The sequence below is a fragment of the Myotis myotis genome, unplaced genomic scaffold (genome assembly GCF_014108235.1).
Source record: "Myotis myotis isolate mMyoMyo1 unplaced genomic scaffold, mMyoMyo1.p scaffold_m19_p_1, whole genome shotgun sequence".
NCBI classification, from domain to species: Eukaryota; Metazoa; Chordata; class Mammalia; order Chiroptera; family Vespertilionidae; genus Myotis; species Myotis myotis.
In genome coordinates, this window is record NW_023416313.1 from 107,050,484 (window position 1) to 107,077,898 (window position 27,415).

Below are 27,415 nucleotides of genomic sequence, written 5' to 3' on the forward strand. Positions count from 1 at the left end.
CTCTTTACATTCATCTCCCCCATTTCTGGACTAGAATATCTATAACTGTTACTCTTTTCCTGCCCCCTTCCCCACTTCTGTTTGTTGGGAGTGTCAGATAACTTGTCTCTTTAGTTGCACATGTCAACAACATATGGAGAGGAATTGCTCCTCAGCAGCTGTCCTTAACAGATTAAATGAAGACGCCTCCTCCACACCTGGACCTAATTTAGATTTTGGACTTTGAACTAATGAAATGATGAGAGTTTGGACTTAGAAATGATGCTGTAATGGGATGAGTTGGGAGGGTTGAGTGTTTTTTACATTTGGGAAGGATATTAGTTATTGTGAGCCAGAGGACAGACTGGAAACCATTAATAAAACATCTACTTATTATGATGGTTTGATTTTATAAACTTACTTTACACCCATAGATGAGAGCTTTTATCACCTTTAATTTCATTTAGAAATAACCATGACTACATATAATTTTAATGAATAAATCCATTACTTTGATTTCAGCACATTTAAATTCTTCAATCAGTGAAGCCAATGCACAATTTACCATTTATTTTTGGACAGCTTAGGCTGTTCTTAGCAACAACATTACTTATTAGATATGCTTTTCTCCCTGTTGTGTGAAAACTCTCACTGTCAGAGAAAAGAGGAAAAAATGTGGGGGTTGTCAATCCTGAAAAAATCTCTCTCCATCTTTCTTGAGGATGTTTAAAGAATAGAAAAGCAGGAATTAAAAAAGTCAGACATGCTTTACATGTCTAAATTTTGTGCACATATGAATCTATTCTTACTGCAGTGAGTGCCATAGAGGTTTTTAAAACCTCTTTACTTGTTCACACTATAGAACACATTGCAAACCGGCATTCCTTATTTCAGGGTGCAAAGTTATTAATGAATGTGTCATAATGCCCACATTATGCAAGAGATCTTTATGAAACCTGGCCTCATGCTATCTATACTATAAATGTTTAGTAATTCAGAGTACTTGATAAAAAAAATGGAATCTATAGACATAAAATAGCATGCCGGGGTAGAGTGTTAAAGCTAATTTACATATTCTTCTTTTCAGAGTGTTCACAAGGTTTATTTAAGCATCGGTACCTAATGTATGTACTGACATGCAGCAATATGAATAAGAAACAAAATGTTGGCTGACAAAACTGAGTCAACAAAATGATTTCAAATTTTCAGACTAATGGGCTAAGTAATAAAATATTTTGATGTGTGAACTGTCACTGAAAACGTTAATGCTCTATTTGGAGGATAAGGAAATAATTCTTTATGTAACACTAGGAATATTTAGTAAATTATGTCTGAGGGTTAAAGGAATCAGTGTGAAACATTATTTGTGAAATAACTGCTTGCCTAATTTGTCTGGTAGTTCATCTTCCATGTACAGTCTCCATACAGATGTTTATATGGTGTCCAAGGGAGCATCTTAGATGATCTAACTTGTTAGTGAAATATTTTTATTTTATTGGAGTACAGAACATCATTATTTTCTTTTTCTAGAAAGCTGTGTTCAGAAAAATAAAAATAAATGTCATAAAACAATAAAATTAAATAAGTCATAGGTTGTACATGTTCTCTACCACTCAATCCCCCTCATACACCTACATTGAAGATTTCATATAAACTTCAACAAAATAAGAAATAAAATGTGGGACTGGATTCATTACTTTTAAAATATCAAGGCTGGCTTGATCAGCGAGGTTCAGTGGATAGATCATCGGCCTGTGAATGGAAGGGTCCCAATTTGATTCCCAGTCAGGGTACATGAACAGGTTGTGGGCTCTATCCCCAGTGTGGGGCAGGCAGGAGGCAGCCAATCAATGATTCTCTCTCATCCTGATGTTTCTCTCTCTCTCTCTCCTTTCCGCTCTAAAATCAATAAAAATATATTTTAAAAAATAAAATAAAATATCAAGGCTGGAAAAACAATGACTTGGGGGGAAGCCATTGCAACACTAACATGTGAGCTCCTACCTATTGCCTATTTTTGATCTATTATCATAGATTTACAAAATTATAACAATAGATTTCAATTCCAAACTGGATGTTTCCTCAAAGTGCAGCACTTTTATAATTGATATTTAAATTGTTCTAAAGAAAAAATAAAACTTTATTCTGCCTTTCATAGATAAAAAAAAAAATCCAAGTGAACTAAACATGTACATGGAAGGTAGAAAATTAGTGAGAGTTACAATAAAAGCCTCTGTTACTCCAGGAATAAAGTCAATTGCCTATTGCCTTTCTCAGATAATTAAAATTTTGAAATTTGGTACTGAAACTTACTTCAAAATAAATATTGAAAATCACTTTAGAGTAACAATCATATTTTCTCTAATGCAAAAAATGTCTCACCAGCCCTGATGTGCCTCAGTGGTTAGAGTGTCGGCCTACACACCAAAGGGTCTCAGGTTTGATTCCCAGTCTAGGGCATGTACCTGGGTTGCAGGTTCATTCCCTGGCTCGGTTGGGGCACAGGCAGGAGGCAACCAATTGATATGCCTCTCTCATATCCATGCTTTTCTCTCTCTCTTTCTCTCTATTTCTCTCCCTCTCTCCCTCATCTCCATCCTCTCCCTCCTTTCCACGTTCTCTAGAAAAATCAATGGAAAAAATATCCTTGGGTGAGGATTAACAAAAATAAAATAAAATAATATAATATAAAATAAAGAAAAAAAAAGTCTCATCAAATCCCTTGACTTTTATGAGTTGTTGTGCCCAGATTTCAAGGTTCCCAGGACCCCCAGGGAGCCCGTCAGTCCGATGCAAAAGCAAAGAGTCCTTCATTTCGAACTAGTTCGGCTCCCCGACCACACTCACCGATGCAACAGTAGCCCAGTGGCCAAGAGAGGGAAAACTCTGTAGAGAGAGGTTTTATAGGGGGTTGGAGTAAGGGGAGGAGAAAGGACTGTGGGCCCCGCCAATTGGCCAGACGCGAGTCGGTGTCTCATTACACAGGATGTGGTCATAGTGATGGTGTGCACTTCCCTTGACTATCATTGGCCAGTCCAGAGAAATCCTGGGCGTGGCCAGCAGCGGCTTGGCTTCCGGGAAGAAGCCTTGCTGAGCACATGGCCAAGGTAAGATGGAGGGCATAGCCCTTACCTTGGGGCAAGGAGGAGGGCGTAGTCCTTGCCCTTTCAAAGTCAGACCTGAAAAAAGTGATCAGTTACCAAGTCTAAGATAAGTTGAAAACTAAAATTTAACAGATGGTATAGGTTGTTGGATTTTCAATACATTGACAAGAAGAAAATAAACTGAAATTTTTTTCATGAATTTTATATTTATTTTCAATAATAATATTTGTGAATTATCTACCTTGGTGTAAACTTTTACTATTTTATTTTCAATTCAAATATTCCACCAATAAATGGAATTCAGAGATAATCCCTGAAACATTTTTTTGGTTAATAGCAATAGCAAAGCACTTTTTCTGAGCTGTGCACTCTTTGCTTAATGCAGTTATTACATCTTGCCCTGTTATTGTATGGAAAAAAAGAAAGAACAGAAATAGAAACATAATGTTGTTGGGAAGAAAGCATAAGACATAATTCCCCCCAAATTAGCTAGTTCTCAGAGAACTGAAAATTGACCACACAAAGTAGGCATACAGATGGCTTGAAGTAATGATTCTTAAATGTGTCAGTTACCAAAAAGGGGACCTGGCCCTCGGCGGGTATGCTTAAGACCGTCTAGTAAGTCTTTGAATCCTTAACTTCGTGCAGGAAAAACTTCATAACACGAGTCCAGATGACTATGAGGGAACATTTACTAAAGCTGGGGGTGTAAATAAGAAAGGGCCTAGCATGGAGGAAGCTACAGGAGAGCCTAGGCTGGGCTGCCCTAGTTCTCTAGAAAGTCAGAGAAAAGGGGACCCCGGGATCAGGTTCAAAGCTCAGCCTAGGATGAGCAGCTGCTATCTATTGCTCCCCTGATTGCAAGTCTCATGGGATCCATGGGAGCCCTTAGGGCAGCGGTTCTCAACCTGTGGGTCGCGACCCCTTTGGGGGTCGAATGACCCTTTCGCAGGGGTTGCCTAAGACTATCGGAAAACACATATAAAATTACATATTGTTTTTGTGAGTAATCATTATGATTTAATTATGTTCAATTTGTAACAATGAAAATACATCCTACATATCAGATATTTACAGCAGCAAAATTACAGTTATGAAGTAGCAACAAAAATAATTTTATGGTTGGGGGTCACCACAACATGAGGAAGTGTATTAAAGGGTCGCGGCATTAGGAAGGTTGAGAACCACTGGCTTAGGAGATGAAGCCTACGTGGGGAAGAAGTTAGGGAAGAAGAGGGGAAAGAGAATGGCAGGGGCTGCTACCTAAAGGAAGAGTGAGTCCTGGGTCCTTTGTCTTCAGATGGGAATCTTAGGGGAGGTCTCAGGGGAGAGTTTTAGCAGAATATTCATCAGTTTTCTAGGTGTGCTCCGCCAGGGTCATGGTCTTCACTGATTGGTCAGAATCAGGGCAGGGGGCTGTCAGTCATTACAGCTGGTCCTGGCTATCGCCCATCTGGTTTTGCTGCTTTTGTAGGGTCTGGAGCTGAAATACAACTGAGGCCTAGATGTTATTTCCAGGGAGTTGACCTTATGTATCTGCTGTAAATTGCTGTCAGTTTGTTCAGCTATCTCTTTCATTTTGCCCATTCCACTTGTCCTAGCTTACTGGCCTGTCTCATTTTGACATTAGCATGTTTTGCCATTTTCCATATATCTAAATATATTTGTTCCTGTTCCTCAACTCATGTCAATATATGTCAGCTTAAGTTTTTATTACCCTTTACAAAATTTATCCTCACCCCTTTCTTAATTCTCTCTTAAGATCTACTGATAGGTAGCTATTAACAGTCTTGATATTTTATACATCTGAATATGTAAGTGATAAATAACAGTTTGTATCTGTAAAATATCTGAAAAAGAGGAGGAACAGGAAGAACAAACCTTAGATAGATGGCTATTGCAATGGTACACATACATGTAAGCGCTGATTTGAAAGAAGTACTGGGAAAGAGAAAATATACAATTTGTAGACATTTTGGGGAAACACCATCATCAGTGGAATGCAGTGGAAAGATATTGATAAGGAATTTTTGGACTGGAACCCAGATTCTTTGTCTGCCAGAGTCAAAGAATGAATCCACAAACAGAAGATGGTATAGCAAAGGTGGAGATTTATTGAAGAACAAGTACAGACTCCCACATGGGGAAGGGAAAAGGGTCCCACAGACTTCCTGTTTCCATGGTTTATAAAGGCTGCCGTTCCTGTGTCCTGATATCCCCTCTTGGTCAATATTCTCTTTTGAATTGGTTACTATAGTGACTCCTGAGGCCCTCTTCCCTCATTGTCCTCCAATTCCTTCTGGGCTTTCTTCCTCCTTCTTTATTTTGTAAATAGAGACCTCTTGGCTACTCCCAGTTCCCTTGTTGCCTCTCCCTTGTGTTATGGAGCTGTAACTGCACCTGGCTTCCTTGTGTTATGGAAATGTAGCTTTTCCCAGTCTGTAACCCTGTGTTTTTCCCATGGGCCCCAATTCTAAAAATTCCCTAAGCCTGCCTATGTTCCCTTAAAATTCCTGTTTCAATATGTGAAATGATTACAAGATTTCAAGATTCTACTAAATGTAAATATAAAGAGAGATGCAATTAAGAGAAGCAGCTAGCCCTAACCGGGTTTTGCTCAGTGGTTAGTGTCGGCCAATGGACTGAAGGATCGTGGTTTTGATTCCCGTCAAGCCTCAGCTGCAGGCTCCATCTCTGGCTCAGGTCAAGGCAAGTGCGGGAGGAAACCAATTGATGTGTCTCTTTCACATTGATGTTTCTCTCTGTGTGTCTCTCCCCCTCCCTTCCACACTCTCTAAAAAGCAATGGAAAAAATATTCTCAGGTGAGGATTAACAACAACAACAAAAAGAGAGAGAGAAAGACAGAGAGAGAGCAAGAGAGAGAGAGAGAGAGGCTAGTTTGTGGAGGCAAAGATCCTAAATTAGTTATGGGTAAGTGTTAAGGGCAGAAATAGTATAGTGGAGACTAGCTATAGTTATAAGAAATATGAATTGTTCTTTTATCCATGATTGTCTTGTTCTGATGAAAGAAAGCACATTTTAACCTGGCTGAGAGTTGTACTCTGATCTGGGAACTAACCTGAAAATGTGGCCCAACCTCTTCATCCAAGGGCTGCTTATTATCATGGAAAGATTAACAACCTTGTTGTGGAGGCACCCACCCTTTGCAAACCCACAGCCCTTTGATGCCCATTGTTATTCCTTTTGCCTACTTCCCCATGTAATTTTTGACCTTCTACTTCATATAAGCAGCTGTCTTATTGGTTGGGGGGGGCGGGGGGGAAGGGAGAGGGTGCAGAGCAGATTTTCGTGGATACCTTTTACTCTCCCATACTGATGGCCTTATTGGGATAATATATGATACAACCTTGTCTCTGCTTAATTGACTCAAGTAGTGACTGGACCCATTTGTTGTCCGTTTCATCTTCCGGCACCCCAGATGGGTGACAAGTGGGACTCCTCTGGGATGAGTACCAGGGATCCCACTTTCTGCCTGGACTGGAGGTTCCTGGGACTGAGGCCTGACTCTTTTATTTACAGTGCTGCCAGGAATTTTCCTGCTTGGAGTCCCAGCTGTAGCCTCAGCAATTCCCATCACCTCGCCTAAACGGAATTGAGCATTCTGTAATTTTGTAATGAGAGGTGTCCCTTTTCTGTTGTCTGTTGCATCTGGTGTGAGCCTGATCAGCTTCTGGTTGCAAGCGGCTTCTCATGGGCCTTGGCTGGTGGGTCTGCATGTTGCAGAATTTACCAGGTGACTGGAAAATACACAAGTACTAGAGATTCAAGAAAAACCCTTTATTTAAAGCAGCACTGCTGGTTCAGGGAATTTGAAGATCCAAAGCCTGAATAACTTATACAATGAGATTACTCCTTATATATATTTTTACATTCTGTGTTTCCTTACTTCCGGGCTTTTGTGGGGGGCTTTTACAGTCCCTCCTGAGTCAGTTAGAATAGGGAGGTTAGAATGTATCTAAATGCCTGGCCTGGGTGGCGCCAGCAACCCCCCCTCTGGCCAAGCTGCCAAATTCCTGTCCTGTGGCCCCTGCAAATGGGGAGCACCAAGGAAAACAGACATGCCTAAGGAAGGGTCAGTGACTTAATTAAAGGCTAACAAGAACGTGCGCTAGGACACTGGTCACTGGCAGATTCAGATTGCTAGTGCCCCGTCCCCCAACCCAGGCTAACCCTACATTCCTCCTCATCCACACTTGAGCTTGTGACCAGTTTGGGTTGAGACATGACCCTGCAAGGCGCAGAGCACTCTGTCTGGTATTCTCATCTATGCATGGTAAACCACCAACAGTTGTCTGTCTGTTGTGCACACTTGTCAATATTGTATATAAGAATGTCTTTTTTGATGGTTGTTTTGTGACTCTTTGTTTTATGATTTAATTTGTTTAAAGATGAGGGCACATCCACTTTGCTGGGTGCCCCAGCTGCTTGTGGAAGGCTGAACCAGGGAAGGTATGGCAGGAACTTCCCAGCAGCTGCCTAGAGTGCTTAATCTTAGGAAACCTCATTGCTCTCCCTTTCAAGGCATCAGCCGCCTGAAACACTTAGCTAGTGAGAGTTCTTGTCTGTCTGCAATGTAACTTTAGTTACAGATGTTCTTTGCTTTCTTTCTTATCTTTTGGGGACTTAATTTACTCTTTGCTGTTTTATGAACACAGAGAATGCTCTGTCTCTGCTGTGTGGATTTTGCACCACTCAGACCGAAGGTCATTTGCTGTGCTGGGTTAGTGTGAGGTAAGAGTCTAAGGCTAATGTCTCAGTCCCTCCTTTTGAGAGACTCATCTATTTAATTTAGGGGTTGTTTTTATTTTTGTTTTGAAATAGTAAGATAAGATCTCTTCTTGTATGTGTGAGCAATGGCTCACCTGTGAGGTAGGCACATGGCCTATTTGTTTAGAACCTCCTCTAGTTCCTCATTGGCTGAGTATTATTTCATCACCTATTTCCTAATAGGTTGCCTAGGTCTTGCTGTCTCCTATTGGATTATTTTTAAAAAAATGGGCTGGGGCTTTCTCTAGTTGCTTCCACCTCCTTTTCCGTAGTTGGCAAACCTCGGCTCTCGAGCCACATGCGGCTCTTTGGCCCCTTCAGGGTGGCTCTTCCACAAAATACCACGTGCGGGCGTGCACATACAGTGCAATTGAAACTTCGTGGCCCATGCACAGAATTTGCTATTTTGTGGAAGAGCTACCCTGAAGGGGCCAAAGAGCCGTATGTGGCTCGCGAGCTGCGGTTTGCCGAGCCGCAGTTTGCCGACCACTGGTCTAGGTGAATCTTCCTAGGACATGTGCTATCAGCCACGTGTACAGCTCTCATCCTCTCTCCCCACCCCCACATCCTGTTTGCTATGGGGAAACTCAGCAGCAGCCTCCTGGCCACATGCTCTTTCTTTTCTATGAAGATAAATCAGAGGCATATTTCTTACATATGCAAGATTTCATGTTGTTACAGTCTACTCCAAAAGAAAAATATGGGAAATATACCTTCTACCTTCCCCCCCCCCCCCCCCCCCACACACACACACCAAGGTTCTAGAACAGGGGTGGGCAAACTTTTTGACTCAAGGGCCACAATGGGTTCTTAAACTGGACCGGAGGGCCGGAACAAAAGCATGGATGGAGTGTTTGTGTGAACTAATATAAATTCAAAGTAAACATCATTACATAAAAGGATATGGTCTTTGTTTTTTTTAGTTTTATTCATTTCAAACGGGCCGGAACCGGCCCGCAGGCCGTAGTTTGCCCACGGCTGTTCTAGAAGGACCAGGTTCCTTTTCTAGTAACATAAGTTCAGTTTGAAGTGAAGTTGTAATAAGCAACTGGAAATGAACAGAAGGCACATGAAAATATTTTACTCATACTCCACTTAGAGGAAAAGCATACAGAGAAATTTAGTTAAACTCTTAGAGATAGATGAGTAGAAGATAAAAACAGTATATTTGGGGAATTATACACAGTTTGTATTTTAGGAGTTTACTAATTTATTCATCCAAATTTTTTTACAGGCCCAATATATACAGGCACTATCCCAGACACTAGAAATACAAAATAGGGAATAGAGTGAACATTTTATGATTCATGGACTATTTAAAATGAGGGAAGTTCATTCTATATAATAAAAGCCTAATATGCTGTGTCCAGTTGTCCAGTTGTCCATTCAACCAATCAAAGTGTAATATGCTAATGATATGTTAAAGTCGCTCAACAACTCGCTATGATGTGCACTCACCACCAGGGGGCAGATGCTCTGACTGGTAGCTTAGCTTGCTGCTGGAGTCTAGCCAATCCGGACTGAGCAAAACGGGGCCAGACACAACCTGGAGACCTCCTGCAGTTTCTCCCACAGTCCCTCCCCAGCCACTGCCCCCAATCAACCCTGATTGGGACTGGACAAGATGGCACTGATTAGCCCTGATCGCCAGCTAGGCAAAGGGACCCCAACCATGCATGAATTTGTGCACCAGGCCTCTAGTATAAATATAATTTAATGTGGCACATTAGTCTGCTAGGGCTTCCATAACAAAATACCACAGATTAGGTTGCTTAAACAATAAAAATTTATTTTCGTATAGTTCAGGATTCTAAAGTCCAAGATTAACAATTTTTCAGATTTGGTTTCTTCTGGGGTCTCTCTCCTTGCTTGCAATAGCCATCTTCTTGTGTCTTTTATTGTGTATATGTTGCTGGTGAAATTAATGAGTTCTTTTGCAGTGTCATGAAAAAAGAATTTTAAAGGCACACACATGGAGAAGTTTAAATGTGACAGCACTATTTTATTGTGAGTTAAGGGGAATTAATACACTCTGGAGGATTAGCTTTTGTTAATCCTCCATATATCTTCTTAGTTCAGGTAAAGAACAAAGAACCACTCAAACTATCCAACCCAAATTTCAAATTTTTCCTTCGCCTGGATTGGGCCCTCCTCCCAGCAAATTCTACTGGGGTTTCATGCCCTCTACCTAATCCAATTACCTTTTCTTTTTTTCTTTTTCAATATATTTTATTGATTTTTACAGAGAGGAAGGGAGAGGGATAGAGAGCTAGAAACATCGATGAGAGAGAAACATCGATCAGCTGCCTCCTGTACACTCCCTACTAGGGATGTGGCCTCAATCAAGGTACATGCCCTTGACTGGAATTGAACCCAGGACCCTTCAGTCTGCAGGCCGACGCTCCATCCACTGAGCCAAACCGGTCAGGGCAATCCAATTACCTTTTCAATTGCTCCCATGCTTGGCCTTGCCTCTCTATTTCATCCCCCATGTCTGTCATTGCGCATGTCCAAAAGTTTAATTACATCATCTAGTTTCTATTGAGCATATGACCAGCAGAGGAATTTCCTACCCTCCCTCCAGTGCTGGGATTTTAGCACCCCTGGGAGGGTTTCCTATCTGTTTCCAGGGTTAAATCTCTTTGGTGGAGGTTCCCTGGAGTGTGTGTATGAGTCTGTTTACCAGTAACTAGATGGAATACTGTCCTGCTACCTGCTTCAACTTCCCAGTTTATTAAGATTACTTAGTTACCTTTTGCTTCCTTCCTTATATTAATAACTAGCTACCTATGCTGATATACATGCATCCTCTTCTTGTAAAAACACCAGTCCTATTGGATTAGAGCTCTACCCTGATGACCTCATTTAATTTATATTTCTTCTTTAAAGTCCTCTTCATCAAATGCAATCACATTCTCAGGTACTGGGGTGTTAGGGCTTCAACATATGAAGTTAGGGGCATTCCTGCTGCTATTGTTGGTGGCATGATTTGCATTTTTATAAGAGAAGGTGGCAGCCATTTCTATATCTAGAAGTGAAGACATCACCTTCCCATGAATAATCATTTATCCACTTGTGTGGTTCATTTTGATTATGCGTATAAAAAGTTAATGGATACCAACTGTTCTGAGGTATACAGGCTAAAATTCTGGCTTTATGTCCATATTAAACTACATATCACATCTATGGAAGACTCATGAAATGGAAAGTTTTGAGATTCTGATATGCAGTTTGCACAGAGACTAAAGGCTCTTTTGGGAGGACTGCTATTGAGACTCTTTTCTCTTTGCAGATCAGTTCTTGTTTAATATCTCCATGGACTGAGGTGGCTCTGACAGTTGTAAAGTGATAGAAAATAATACTAGAGAACCCCAAAGGCCAGAGAATACTCTTCATGAGTAAAGGGGGAATCTAATGTGGTGATTCTGATGATAGCGGATCATTAAAGGTTGTCTTGTGAAGAGCTGACTCAGAAAAGAGGTTGTGGGGGTAATACTGTGGTGCCTTTCCATACCCCGCCATCTGGTTCTTTGGACATATGTTATGGCAACAGATAGGGAACAACTAAGGAATATTTCAATAAAGATCTGTGAGGTTGGGAGACCAGGCTTATTGTGTCATAACACACCTATAAGTCATTTTTATAGTTTGGAATAATATAGAGAGATATTCCCCCATATCTTAAGGAACACCTTTCAGACTGTCCAATAGAGAACAGGGGCATAGATCCTATAAACATTGTGGGTTTTCCCCCCTTTTTATGAGAGAACATATGCAGGACTGACCACTATAGACATAATAAGTATCCCACTAATATTTGACTTAGCACAGATAGAAGGCCTCTTATCACAGGAAGGGAAGAATGATGAATTTTCATGATTTCATGGAAGTGTGCTCTGACCTTACTCTATGATTCACCTTGCTAAAGATAGTCTATCAATTATGTCATTATACCTATTAAGAGTGGTTGCCAGACATGATCTCAGCAATGTAGTGGAATACACTTATCTACATGCTATACTTCTGAGAATGACTTTCATACTGAAGGAGATTCAAATCAACTGTATTCCCCAGGTTTGCCCCATAGTTATTTCATATTGCATGTATGTATGTATGTATGTATGTATGTATGTATAGTCAAATATTGTGATGTTACTTCCAGTTGAGGTTGGTGCTTCACATAAACTGCTGTGAAGTATTCTCCTCATGTGTATAATTTAAAAAGAATTTTAAGCTCAGTCATTTATACAATATAATTACAAGCATTTTAATTAACTCATAATTATGTATGATGTTATTGTTATAAGCATGTACACTCATGGGTCTCACTTTTATTACAATGCTGGCATTATTTTAGTCAGTGTCAATGTAATCTTGCTTTCTCGTCATGACAGATACCATATTTCCTTATGAAAAAATTAAAAGTTGAAATCTAACTAGAAAATTGCCAGTATACTCTGAGAATATTAATGACCTATTTTTTCACAACTCTCTTGTATTGCCATCAAATATATGAATATATGGCTAAATTTATATGATTTATAATAATAAAATAGGAAACAAAGGTTTTTAATTTTACAATTTTACAACTGCAGCTCGTGAGACACATGTGGCTCTTTGGCCCCTTGAGTGTGGCTCTTCCTAAGCCTTAGGAGTACCCTAGTTAAGTTAATAACAATGAACCTACCTATGTAGTTTAAGTTTAAAAAATTTGGCTCTCAAAAGAAATTTCAATCGTTGTACTGTTGATATTTGGCTCTGTTGACTAATGAGTTTGCTGACCACTGTACTAGAGGCACGAAGATTCGTGCAAGAATGGGCCTTCCTTCCCATGGCTGCCGGCACTACCTTTGCTCTGGCCCAGAGCCACCTTTCGGCCTTCACTCCGGCCCAGAGCCACCTTTCTGCCTTCACTCCAGCCCAGAGCCACCTTTCTGCCTTCACTCCAGCCCAGAGCCACCTTTCTGCCTTCCGGCCCAGAGCTACCTTTCCTCCTTCCCACGCTGCCCAGAGTCCTGGAGCAGCTGGGGCAGTGCAAATGCAAGCGTCCCGCCCCCAGCTGCTAGGAACCTGTGTATGCAAATTAACCCGCCATCTTTGTTGGGTTAATTTTCATGCTCACTCCTGATTGGCTGGTGGGCGTCATGAAGGTACCGGTCAATTTGCATCTTTCTCTCTTATTAGTGTAGATGTTTTAATGGTAATTTATTGTTTCAAAATTTTTTATTGTTGCTGTGTCCTGCAGATTTATTTTGTGCTTAGAAAAATAATTTAATTATTTACCTCAATTTACATTCAACTCAGTAAAATTCATTGAACTTCCATTTTATATCATGTAGATGGCAGTTACTGAGATACAAAGTTGAATAACAAAAAGCAATTTTTTTTTCCTGTGGAGGCCAAAGTTCATTTTTATCTAAAATTATTAAGTAAATTTGAAATTCCATATATATCTCTAAACCCATTACAGTACTATCACCCTAACCACGTCTATTATCAACTCCTGCCTGCATTGCTAAAGCAATAGCCTTCTAATCTAAAGGGTTTTCTAGCATCTACTTTTGCCTGCAATCTAGTTTTTAGCCAGGATGCTATGTACAAAATACAAATATTATCAAGCATTTTCTTGCTTAATGCTGGAGGCTAGGAATAGTAGTTAACGTAATAAATGCAGGAGGTCCATCAGAAGGTTGATGGACACCTTCAGCAGGGCTGGAAAATCTGCATGTTATTACCTGCTGCTGGAACAGCCAAAGGCAGTTCCCCCAACCTGATAATCTTCTTATTGTTTACCAGGCCTTACCTTTGATATGTATATCTGCTTTGTTAGAGGGCAAAATGTGTGAATAAAAAGCCTGGGTGCAGAGATTCCAGGAGCTTAGTCACTAGTATTAAGTTTCCATCTGGCCCTCCAAAATGCCTTCCAAATTCATATTTCTTCTCTAGCCTCTTCATTCATTTATGCACAGCCCCTGATCAATGCTTCTCTGTCTCTGGATCTGTTTTTGTTCATCAGTTTATGTTGTTCATTATATTCCACAAATGAATGAGATCATGTGATATTTATCTTTCTCTGACTGACTTATTTTGTTAAGCCCAGATTTCAGGATCTCCAAAAGACCATCAGGGAGCCGAGTCTGATGCAAAAGCAAAAGAGCCTTTATTCGAGCTAGCTCGAGCTCCCCATCCACCACACTCACTGACACAGCGGCAGGAGGCAGAGAGAGAGAGGAGCTCTGTGGGGAGAGGGGTTTTATAGGGGGGTTGGAGTAAGGGGAGGAGAGAGGACTGTGGGCCCTGCCGATTGGCCAGGCGCAAGTCGGAGTCTTGTTACACAGGATGTGGTTGTGTCTATTGGCGTGCACTTCCCTTGATTACCATTGGTTAGTTTAAAGAAATCCTAGGTGTGGCTAGCAGAGGCTTGGGCTTCTGGGAAGAAGCTCCTTGCTGAGCACATGGCTAATGGCTGCTGCCCAAAAATGGAGGATCCGGGGCAAGATGGAGGGCGTAGCCCTTGCCCTTTCAATTTCACTTAGCATAATGCTCTCCAGTTCCATCCATGCTATTTCAAATGGTTGGAGTTCCTTCCTTTTTACAGCAGCATAGTATTCCATTGTGTAGATATACCAGGGTTTTTAATCCACTCATCTACTGATGGGCACTTAGGCTGTTTCCAAATCTTAGCTATGGTAAATTGTGCTGCTATGATCATAGGGGTGCATATGTCCTTTCTGATTGCTGTTTCTGATTTCTTGGGAGATAGTTCTAGGAGTGGGATCACTGGGTCAAATGGGAGTTCCATGTTTAGTTTTTTGGGAAACTCCATACTGTTCTCCACAGTGGCTGCACCAGTCTGTATTCCCACCTTCTTCTTAGAAGATATTGTCTCCACTACCTTCAGCATATGGCTTCTTACCTAAATATATTCTTCCCTATTGTTTTATCTGATACACTCTTCGTGCTTTTTTACTCAGACACTTTCTTAAGTCCCTTAGAAAGTAGATAAGAATTATTTTATGTCCCCATAGTTACCTTTTACAAATATTTTTAAGGTGTGCATAGACACACAAGATATGTGTACATATATCTTCAACACTGATGAATTGAACAGCTCATGGAAAAGATAACTAAAAACAATAAAATGGGACATATTACTTTTTTCCTATTTCATGTAGAAAATATACATCAATTTTAGTACATGTTGTGTAGTATTTTTTAAAGGGATATAAGGACTTCTATAGCTCAGAGCCATTACTAAATGATGATCAAGAAAATACACTAACAAATTATAGCAACTGTTTTGTCCTCATCTGTTAACTTTTCCTCATTGTGAGATCCTTCTCTATAATGTGTTGTTCCAGGAATGAAGTATGGTAGCAACCATCTCAGTTTAACTCTAACCTTGCTGTTTGGCTTAACAATAGAAAAGTAATTTTGATTTTCTTAATTATATACATCATCCCATTCGATTGAATGACTATCCCATTGATTGTTATCTTACTGGTTTTAGAAAGCAGATTCTTCTGTACCTGGGAAACAGGACAGCGCAATTATCCTAAATTGTTTTAGTGGCCACAGATAATGCGTTCCAGTTGACTCAGTGGTCTCAAGACCCGAGGGCTCTAGATAAGGTGTTTCTGTCAATTAAGTGACCCTGAGACCCAAAACTATAATTAACATGCTTAATTCTGCTTCTGTAAAGTGCTTTTTTGCAAACCAGGTTCCTCATTCCAAACCTTGAGATGTAATCAATACCTTTGTGATCTTTGCCTATATAAGTCTGGTTTTGCCACCATCTTATCACTATGAGATTTGGGAATGACCCCTCATAGTCCCAGATTGCAATAAATGTGACTCTTTAATTCGATTTCTTGAGGCATCCTTCTGTGATTCGCTGGGTACATTACAACAGGATCATTTTGCTGAATTTGATTAGAATGACTATAATAGAGAGAAGCATGTGACATTAAGGACAGAAATAGGAGAGACGTTGGAATTTCAGGGGAACAGTTTGTTCTTGTGAAGGTCTAAATCTAAAAGCATTGGAAGCTGTCATTTATACAAAGGTATTCTAAGCCGAAACAATACATTTTCTATTCACTTCCTAAAGGCATTGGAAGAGACTTCCAACTCTCACTGAACTTTATTTGGTCTTTAAATGTAATGTCCTGATGTGAATAATCTTGAGACCATAAACATATTGACAGCTTAATGCTCTGACATTCTATGCTCATTTTCTAATTTTATTTATTTTTCTTTTCCACTGATGTTCAAGCATAATTATAAGCACTTCCTTAAGAAGGCATTTATTCACAAACTACAAAAGACTACTTTGCATTAGGAATTAAAACCATTTATTCCAGAAAATAGGGAACCAACTTTAATTTTAAGATGATTTCCCAAAAACTCTCACCACATTTAAGAGAAGGATTTTTATAGGGAATATTTGGTAAATTTTCACATAAAATATTTGTGCAATCACCAGGCTATGGCTATTTCCTAGTGTATTCAATAATAGATGAATTTAGTACAGACTTTACTTAAAAACTTACACAAGGAGTGAAAAGAGATAGATTTTGAGTATTCACAAGGGAAGAGAACAACATTAATAATTTGATGGGTAGCTCTTGAAATAATTATGTTTTGTAAATGGAATACATAAAGAACTCATCAGTAATTCTGTGATGTAGTAATGCATATAGAAAAGCTAATACAGTGAGCTTTGGCATAAAAACATCTTCTGCATTGTTATTTAAAAAGACACTATACTATTTGAAAAATTATAATAAATACATTACGCAATCAGTGCTCCCTCTTTATTGAGCTTGTCTTAGTAACTGTGCTTTTTATATCTCAAAATTCCCTGGCAGTCGAAAAAAAAGTGTAAAAATATTATGAATTCCCAATTGCAATAATGTTGATACCGAATTTTTGGACTGGAACCCAGAATCATTGTCTGCCGGAATCGAAGAATGAATCCATGGACAGAAAGTGCTATAGCAAAGGTGGAGATTTATTGAAGAACAAGTAAAGACTTCCATGTAGGGAGGGGGAAGAGTCCCACAGAATAAACTCCCATGTAGGGAGTGTCCTGATATCCCCTCTGATTGGTCAATATTCCCCTTAGAATTGGTTACTATAGTGATTCCTAAGGCCCTCCTCCCTCATAGTCCTTCTATTCCTCTGGGCTTTCTTCTTTTCCATCTGAATGAAGGGCTTCCTTCTCTTTATTTTGTAAATATAGACCTTTCTTGGCTACTTCTGTTTCCCTTGTCTTATGTAAATGCAACTGTTGCTGCTCCCTTGTCTTATGGAGATGTAACTCCATCTGGCTTCCTTGTGTTATGGAAATGTACCTTCTCCCAGTCTGGAGCCCGGCACTTTTCCATGGACCCCAGTTCTAAAAAATCCCTAAGCCTGTCTGTGTTCCCCCAAAATTCCTGCTTCAATGTCTTTCTAAGTCAGTTTTGTAAAATAACATTTATTATAGAAGTGCCACAAAATTGAATTATCTTAGTGTGGTAATATAAAAAATATTTCTAAAATTTCAGGAGAATTACTTGAAGGGAAGTGCTCAATGTGCTTAAGACCTTTTACTTTTTCAATACTTATGAGTAGGCATTACAGATAATTCCCAACTCTCCCATGTGACCTGAACAGGCTCACTTTGAAGGCAGCATGGTTAGAAGTGGAGCAGGAATTGGAATTTCTCCAAGAACCGCTTTTACTTAAACTTATTATTCAGTCTAATTTATGACCTATTTTTTTTCCTTCAAAATGAAATAATTAATAAATTACTAATAATTTGGGGATGCTTTGACATTTATACAAGATAATTCTTCATTCTTTAATAAATTTGTTTCATTTACAACCTCAGAAAAGTTACGATATATTCTCAGAAATTATCCTTGTAAAGAATCTTGAAATTATTTGTTGAACGAAATATAACTGGTTCACTTCTAAGAGAAAACATGCTATATAATAAGAGGCTTGTAAAACACAGGTTCATGCTGCATTTGTGCCATGAGATGAAAAAAATGACTTTAGAACCAGATATATGATTCCAATTTGAATTCTAGTTCCACTGCTTTTTTATTGTGAAGCCCTATGGAATCTGGTTATTCATTCTAAATCAGTGTTTTTTGAAAGGGCGAGGACTACGCCCTCCACCTTGCCCCAGGGTAAGGGCTATGCTCTCCATCTTACCTTGGCCATGTGCTCAGCAAGGCTTCTTCCCAGAAGCCAAGCCTCTGCTAGCCACACCCAGGACTTCTTTAAACTAACCAATGACAATAAAGGGAAGTCGCCATAGATATGACCACATCCTGTGTAACAAGACATTGACTTGCACCTGGCCAATCGGCAGGGCCCACAGTCCTTTTTCCTCCCCTTACCCCAACCCCCTATAAAACCTCTCTCCACACAGAGTTTTCTCTCTCTCGGCCACTGGGCTTACTGTTGCATCTGTGAGTGTGGTCGGGGAGCTGAACTAGTTCGAAATGAAGGACTCTTTGCTTTTGCGTCGGACTGGCTGGCTCCCTGGTGGGCCCTTGGGAATCTTGAAATCTACATTTTTGTCTCTAGTTGGGATTAAATCTATGCTTAATATGTTGTTTATATGGATATTTTATAATAACAATTTTATAGTTGTCTTGCCGTAATGTACCCTGTGAATCACACAAGGATGCCTCAAGAAGTCCAATTAAGGAGTCACATTGAAAATCCAGGACTATGAGGGGGCATTTTGCTCTCTCAAATCTCGTAGTAGTTACCTAGCCCCAACACCAGATTTATATCCGCAAAAATCACAAAGGTATTGATTACATCTCAGGGTTTGGAATGAGGAACCTGGTTTGCAAAAAAGCAGTTTACAGAAGCAGAATTGAGCAAGTTAGTTAAATTATAATTTTGGAACTGAAAATGGAACTCCCATTTGACCCTGTGATCCCACTTCTAGGAATATATCCCAAGAAACCAGAAACACCAATCAGAAAGGATCTATGCACCCCTATGTTCATAGCAGCACAATTCACCATAGCTAAGATCTGGAAACAGCCTAAGTGCCCATCAGTAGATGAATGGATTAGAAAACTGTGGTACATCTACACGATGGAATACTATGCTGCTCTAAAAAGGAAGGAACTCTTACCATTTGCAACGTCATGGATGGAACTGGAGAGCATTATGCTAAGTGAAATAAGCCAGTCAATGAAGGAAAAATACCACATGATCTCACTCATTCATGGATAATAGAGACCATTATAAACTTTTGAACAATAATAGATACAGAGGCAGAGCTGCCTCAAACAGATTGTCAAACTGCAGCAGGAAGGCCGGGGAGGGTTGCGGGGCAGGAGGTAGGGGGGTAAGAGATCAACTAAAGGACTTGTATGCATGCATAGAAGCATAACCAGTGGACATAAGACATTGGGGGATAGGGGAGGCTAGGGGACTGTCTAGGGCGGGGGGATAAAATGGACACATATGTAATACCCTTTGTAATACTTTAAGCAATAAAAAAAAAAATCAATAAAATATATTTAAAAAAAAAATTATAATTTTGGGTCTCCAGATCACTGAATCAACAGAAACACATTATCTGGAACCACTGAGGCAATTTAGAGTAATTGTGCTGTCCTGGTCTTGGGACCACTGAGTCAACCAGAACGCATTATCTGTAGCCACTGAAGCAATTTAGGATAATTGGGCTGCCCTGGTTCCCAGGTAGAGAAGAATGTGCTTTCTAAAACCAGTATGACCACAACCAATGGGGTATTCACATTACAATCAATAGGGTATTCAATCGAATGGGATGATTTACATAATTCAGAAAATCAAAATAACTTTTCTATTATTTTAGCAAGCAAATAATGACAGAAGCCAAGTCAGCAGGGTTAAAATATTAAACAGCAATTTCCATCCAAACATGGGTGGCATCCAGTAAATGGTAATTCCTGTTGCTATTGCTGTTATTATTTATTATCATAATCAAAAAGTAATGCCAAATTGCTAAATCTTTGCATTGTCACAAGTTCTCTGTATGTTGGAATTTGGACTTATATAGTTTTGTATTGCTACAAATATGTACATATATACTATATACATATCAGTATTTATACTAGTATAGTGGCCTATGCTATGAATGGGTAAATGATATAAAAAGATCTTTATGAGAAAAAGATAGGAAGGGAACACAAAAGTGATGATAAGTGGGGCATTATTCTGCTTTACACTTCATTGTCTCCTAATTATCCTATCTAATAAAAGAGAAACATGGTAATTAGTGTACGTCCACTACCCGTCCCATTGGCTAATCAAGGCGATATGCAAATTAACTGCCAGCCAAGATTGCGGCCGGCAGCCAGGCAGCTTGAAGCTAACATGAGGCTTGCTTGTTTCAGTGACGGAGGACTCCAACATTCCCCGCCTGCCACTGCCGGCCTCTGAGCTTGCAGTTTCAAACATTCTTACAAATATAGAAGCTAAAAAAACCCCCAGAAACCTGCTTTCAGCCAGCCTGGATCTCAGAGCTGGAGTTGATACAGTGTTTCGATTATATAACCAAACAAACCAGATGCCTGCTTTCAGCAGCTGAGGCCTCAGAGCTGGAGCCAGAGCTAAAGCTGGCCCAGAATAAAAAAAAGAAAAAGAAAAAAAGGACCAGTTGGGAGCTTCAGTCACCTGCCAGCCTGAAAACAGCCCTCAGCCCCTCACCCAGACTGGCCAGGCACCCCAGTGAGGACCCCCACCCTGAAGGGTGTGTGACCAGCTGCAAACAGCCATCATCCCCTGATCCAGGCTGGCCAGGCACCCCAGTGGGAACCTCCACCCTGATCCAGGACACCCTTCAGGGCAAACCAGCTGGCCCCCACCCATGCACCAGGCCTCTATCCTATATAGTAAAAGGGTAATATGCCTCCCAGCACCGGGATCAGCGGAGCTGAGAGGCCTCCTGGCACTGGGATCAGTGTGACAGGGGGCAGCTCCCAAACCCCCTGATCGCCCTGCGGCTCTGTGTGTGACAGGGTGTGGGGCCACAACCTCCCTATCCGCCCTGCACTGTTCGTGACAGGTAAAGGCGCCCCAACAGCCTGATCAGCCCTGCTCTGTGCCTGATAGGGGGGAGCTCCCCAACCCCCTGATCACCCTGCGGCTCTGTGTGTGACAGGGTGCTGCGCCCCAACCCCGCCCCCCACGGGCCCTGCTCTGTATGTGACAGGGTAGAGCCATAACCTCCCCATCGGCCCTGCCCTGAGTGTGACAGGGTGCGGTGCCCCAACCCCCTGATCCACCCTTTCTGTGTGTGACAGGGGGCGGTGCCCCAACTTCCCTATCGACCCTGCTCTGTGAGTGACAGGGGGGAGCTCCCCAATCCCCTGATTGGACCTGCTCTGTGCAGGTGGCAGCACCCCAACCTCCTGATTGGACCTGCTCTGTGCGTGACAGGGGGTGGAGCCGCAACCACCCCATCAACCCTGCCTTGAGTGTGACAGGTGGCCGTGCCCCAACCCCCCAATCGGCCCTACCCTGAGTGTGACTGAGGGTGGCATCGCAACCTCCCAATCTGCCCTGCTCTGTGCATGACAGGGGGAGGTGCCCCAACTCCCCAATCAGCCCTGCTCTGAGCCTGACCAGGGGCTGCACCTAGGGATTGGGCCTGCCCTCTGCCACCCGGGAGCAGGCCTAAGCCAGCAGGTTGTTATCTCCTGAGGGGTCCCAGACTGTGCGAGGGCACAGGCTGGGCTGAGGGACCCCTCTCACCTCCGAGTGCACAAATTTTTGTGCACTGGGCCTCTAGTGCTATATAATAAAAGGGTAATATGCAAATTGATGGAATGGCAGAATGACTGGTCATTATGATGCACACTGACCACCAGGTGGCAGACACTCAATGCAGGAGCTGCCCACTGGTGGTCAGTGCGCTCCCAAAAGGGGAGCACCACTCAGTCATAAGCTGGGCTGACTGCTGGCGAGTGCAGCAGCGTTGGTGGGAGCCTCTCCTGCCTTGGCCGTAGCACTAAGGATGTCCCACTGCCAGCTTAGGCCCCCAGGCCTAAGCCATCAGTCGGACATCCCTTGAGGGCTCCTGGACTGCTAAAGGGTGCAGGCCAGGCTGAAGAGAGCCTCCCCTGCCCCGAGTGCACTGGGCCTCTAGTCTATAAATCTTTGCCTAACATTTTCTCAGGGCCCACAGAGCTTTGTCAATACATTCCTGCACTCTTTCTATTCATGTGCTTTTCTATTTAATAATTCATTTATTCCATTATTACTGTGTTTATTTAATAATTACACACATGGTTTTTGATGGTCTATGTAAGTTAGATACTATACTAGGTATTGGGGAAAGATCAATGAGTATGATAGAATATTCACAATAACGTATCCTGTGGTCTCACAGAGGTTGACATTCAGAGAGATAAATTATAACACACAATGATAAATGCTACCACAGAGTCATTAACAAATTTATATAAGAAGACTAATAAAAGAATAATTATATTTACAGAGATAGTGTATAATGGTAAAAAAAACATGGCAGTTGAGCCGGGTGTTAGAAGGTGAGTGAGAGATTTTCAGGGAGAAAAATGAGAAAATATAGTCAGGGCAGAATGAATAATATATGTAAGATGGGATCAAGAAGGTAGCATGGCTTTGTAATATTTATTTATAATAGGGAAAAATTGAAAGATATCCAGATGTTCAACAGCAGGAGAGTTTTAAAATGAATTTTGGTACACCCATATAATGCAATATTTATTATTGCTGAAGTATATAAAAATGGGAAATTTATTGTAAAATAATATTATGTTTAACAAGTAGAAAGTCAAACTGATTGCATAGTACAATCAATTTTATGAATATATATAGTTCACTGAAAAGACTAGAAAGAAAGACATTATAAGTTAATAATATTTATTATGGGTGATGGAATGTAGTAAATTTTGAAAATAAGTTCAAATTGTCAATAGGTCCATGAAAAGACTGTTATCACTAATCACCAGGGAAATGCAAATCAAAACCACAATGAGATATCATTAAGAGACATCATATGTTAGAATGATCATCATTAAGAGACAAAGCTTAGTTGGTTGGGCATTGTCCTGCGCACGGAAGGTTGATTATCAGTCTGGGTATACCCAGGTTGCGAGCTTGATCCCTGATTGGGGTGTATGTTGGAGGCAACAGATTGATGTTTTTCTCTCTCACATCAATATTTCTCTCTCTTTTCCTCCTTTCCTCTCTCTCACTATCTAAAAAAAAAAACAAGACAAGAAATAAGTGCTGGTGAGGATTGTAGAGAAATGGAAACTTGTACACTGTTGGTAGGAATGTAAATGTAAATTGGTTCAGACACAATGGAAAACAGCATATAGTTTCCTCAAAATAAATAAATGAAAAAATCCAGCAATTTCAGTTAGGGGTATATACCTACAGGAAATGAAACAGGATAATGAAGAGATATATGCACTCTTATATTTATTGTAACATTATTCACAATAGCCAAGATATGGAAACAACCTAACTGCCTGTCAATAGATGAATGGCTAAAGAAGATGTGGTATACATGTGCAATGGAATATTATTTAGCCACGAGAAAGGTAAAAATCCTGTCATTTGTGGCAGCATGATAAACCTTGTGGACACTATGTCAAGTGATGTAAGTCTAACAGAAAAAGACAAATATTATATGATATCACTTATTTGTGTAATCCATAAAAACTAAACTTGTAAATACAGTGACTAAACTTGTGGCTGGAGGATGGGGGAATAAGAAAGATACTGTTTAAGGGTAGGAACATACACTAATAAAATAAGTCCTGGAGGTCCAATGCACAGTATAGTGAATATAGACAATGTATCTATAATTATAAAAGCAAAAAATGCTAATTAGACTGGATGTCCTTCTGGACAACCTTCCAGACGAAGCCAGTAGCTAGAGGGAAGCCAGTGCTGGCAGCTGGGGGAAGGAAGGCCTACTCTTGCATGAATTTCATGCATTGGGCCTCTAGTTGTATTATAATCATCAAACTTGCTAAAAGATTACATTTTAATTATTTCCATCACATACAAAAATAAATAATTTTGTGACATGATAGAGGTACTATTGGCACCGTGGCAATAATATTATAATAATGTATCAAATAAACATTTATAGCTTAAATTTACACAATGTTATATAACAAATATGTTTCAATAAATAAAAGAAAATTTTTATCTTATTCTTTAAAATATATCCAGTTTTCAAATTTACATTGATAATGAATTACTCTCTATAATGACTATGAATTAATTTTATAATTCAGGAAAAAACAATAAATAAAATTATTCATATTGAGTTAGGGTAAGATATTAGGCTGTAAATTTAACTTTGGTGATTTCATCTCATAGGTAACTGATGAAATTGAGGAGGTCTGATTAGATAATAAAAATGACCATGTTTTATGGCAAGAGAGAAGATTGGTCCTCCCTGTCTTACAGTCCAAGAAGAGAAACAATAGTTTCAGTGTTGCTAGATCTGAAACTAGATTGCCTGGAATTGAATCCCTCCTTCTCCATGGGCTGGCAAATCAAGTTCTCAACTGCATCATAGAGTTGTGAGGATTTAATGACGACATTTGTAAAACACTTAGTAGTTGACAGCAAGTACTATAGCATTATTTTAAATAAACAATTAAGTAATTTTCATTACCGATGTGCCTCTATATTTTGTTTGACTTTTTAAAAAAAGGTTAATTTGTCCTCTGTATGGCTGTTTTCTTATCCATAAAATGAGAAAAACAGTGGTATGTACAACACATATTTGCTGTGAGAATTAAAAATAATATTTCATAAAAATGCCAGTAGAAAAACAATCTAGAGAGAAAAATTGTAAGTTCAATTATATAAAAGTAAAGTCCTTGTGTTCCAAATAAACTCAAAGAGTAAAAGGGTAAGCTGCAAAATGATAGAAGGCAAAATATTATATCAGAATCAACATGAAGAAGACAACACAATTAGAACTGGACAAAACTTGTGTGAACGTCTGTTTGTCCCTCTTGGTATGATTCTCTTTTTTCTCCATGGTACTCTCTGACCCATGAAGCTAACTTGTGTGACTATATCAGGAGGACTCCCATGGTCTCTGTCTTCATATAGATTTTGGCCAAATAACAGCTGAAGATAGTTGGGAGGGAGAAGAATTTTTATTTCCTTGGTTTCCTCTCTTGGAGGTCACTTCAGGATGTGTGTTTTTGACGGAAGGTCAGTGACTTTCTCAAGTGTATAAAAATTACATGGCTCCTTTCTGAAAATCCCATTAGATAGATATTGAAACTTTTTGATATTTTTCTCATTTCTCAACTTGGAATTTATGGTAATGTGATATTCAGGAGTATTTTTTCAGGTTGAATATCAAAGACACTAACTCATTCTGTTCATTCTGCTATTCAAAAATATAAGGATATTTGGATTTTAACAATTATGTACATATTTAACAAATATGTGTATATATATATTTAAATTTATAGCTTTGTATTTTATGCTTTTTGTAACTTTATACCTTCTTTATAATACTGTATTTCATCATGAATATGCTCCCTTCTTTATCCTTATGCACATATTAACTACACTTATTTCACATTACTGTTATGATTAGTAGGTCTCTTTCCTTAGGTTTAAGTTATGCAAATTATATTTGCTGATTCTAAGGGTTTTGGCCTTCCTAAAAATATTGAAGATTCTGATTTTGACCTTTAATCTGTTATAGAATTCTTGAAGCTGCAACTGAAGATTACTGTGAATTAAATAAAAAAATATATACTGCTTTTATTGTTGACAGTATTACAGATGTCCCCCTCTTTCCCCTCCTGTCTCCCTCCACCCAGCCCCCACCCCATCCCAGGCCTTCATCACACTATTGTCTGTGTCCATGGGCTATGCATATATGCATATGTGTTCTTGGTTAATCTCTTCCAGGTCCTCCTCCCCTCTGGGATCTGTCAGTCTGTTCCATGCATCCAGACCTCTGGTAATATTTTGTTCATTAGTTTATTTTGTTGATTAGATCTCACATATAAGTGAGATCATGTGATACTTTTCTTTCTCTGACTGGCTTATTTCACTTAGCATAATACTCTCCAGGTCCCTCCATGCTGTAGTCAAGGGAAAGAGCTCATTTTCTACAGCTGCTTAGTATTCCATTGTGCAAATGCACCACAGATTTTTTATTCAGTCACCTACTGATGGGCACTAGGGCTATTGCACATAACACTGCTATGAACATAGGGATGCGTATATTCTTTCTGACTGGTGTTTCAGGATTCTTGGTATATATTCCCCAAAGTGGGATCACTGTCAAAAGACAGTTCCATTTTTAATATTTTAGGTAACTCTATACTGTTTTCAACAGTGGCTGCATCAGTCTGCATTTCCAACAGCAATGTACTAAGGTTCCCTTTTCTCCACATCCTCACCAGCACTTATTTGTTGATTTTTTGATTGTAGCCATTCTGGCAGGTGTGAGGTGATACCTCACTGTAGTTTTAATTTGCCTTTCTTTTATGATTAGTGATGTTGAGCATTTTTTCATATGAATATAGGCCATCTTCTGGTATATGTCCTCTTTGGAGAATTGTATATTCAAGCCCTTTGCCCATTTTTTAACTGGATTGTTTGTCTTCCTGGTATTGAGTTGTATAAGTTCTTTATGGATTTTAAAAATTAAGCCCTGCCCTAACTGGTTTGGCTCAGTGGATAGAGCGTCGGCCTGCGGACCAAGAGGTCCCAGGTTCGATTCCAGTCAAGGGCATGTACCTTGGTTGCAGGCACATCCCCAGTGGGAGGTGTGCAGGAGGCAGCTGATTGATGTTTCTCTCTCATCGATGTTTCTAACTCTCTGTCCCTCTCCCTTCCTCTCTGTAAAAAATCAATAAAATATATTTTTAAAAAAATAAAATAAAAATTAAGCCCTTAGCACATGTATCATTGGTGAATATGTTATTCTATCCCATACAGTGGATTCCCTTTTCATTTTGTTGATGTTTTCTTTTGCTGTGCAGAAACTTTTTAGGTTGATGTAATCCCATTTGTTTACTTTTCCCTTTGTTTCTCTTGCCTTAGAATAGTGATTCTCAACCTAATGCTGCGACGCTTTAATACAGTTCCTCATGCTGTGGTGACCCCCAACCATAAAATTATTTTCGTTGCTACTTCATAACTGTAATTTTGCTACTGTTATGAATTGTAATGTAAATATCTGATATGCAGGATGTATTTTCATTGTTACAAATTAAACATAAAGCACAGTGATTAATCACAAAAACAATATGTAATTATATATGTGTTTTCCGATGGTCATAGGCGACCCCTGTGAAAGGGTCGTTCGACCCCCAAAGAGGTCACGACCCACAGGTTGAGAACCACTGCCTTAGACGATGTATTGGCAAAAATATTGCTACATGAAATGTCTGAGATTACACTGCATATTTTTAAGTAATTATAAATTAATTAGATCATTTTATTAATTCACTATTTGAAACATTTCAAAATGAAAATATTACGGTAA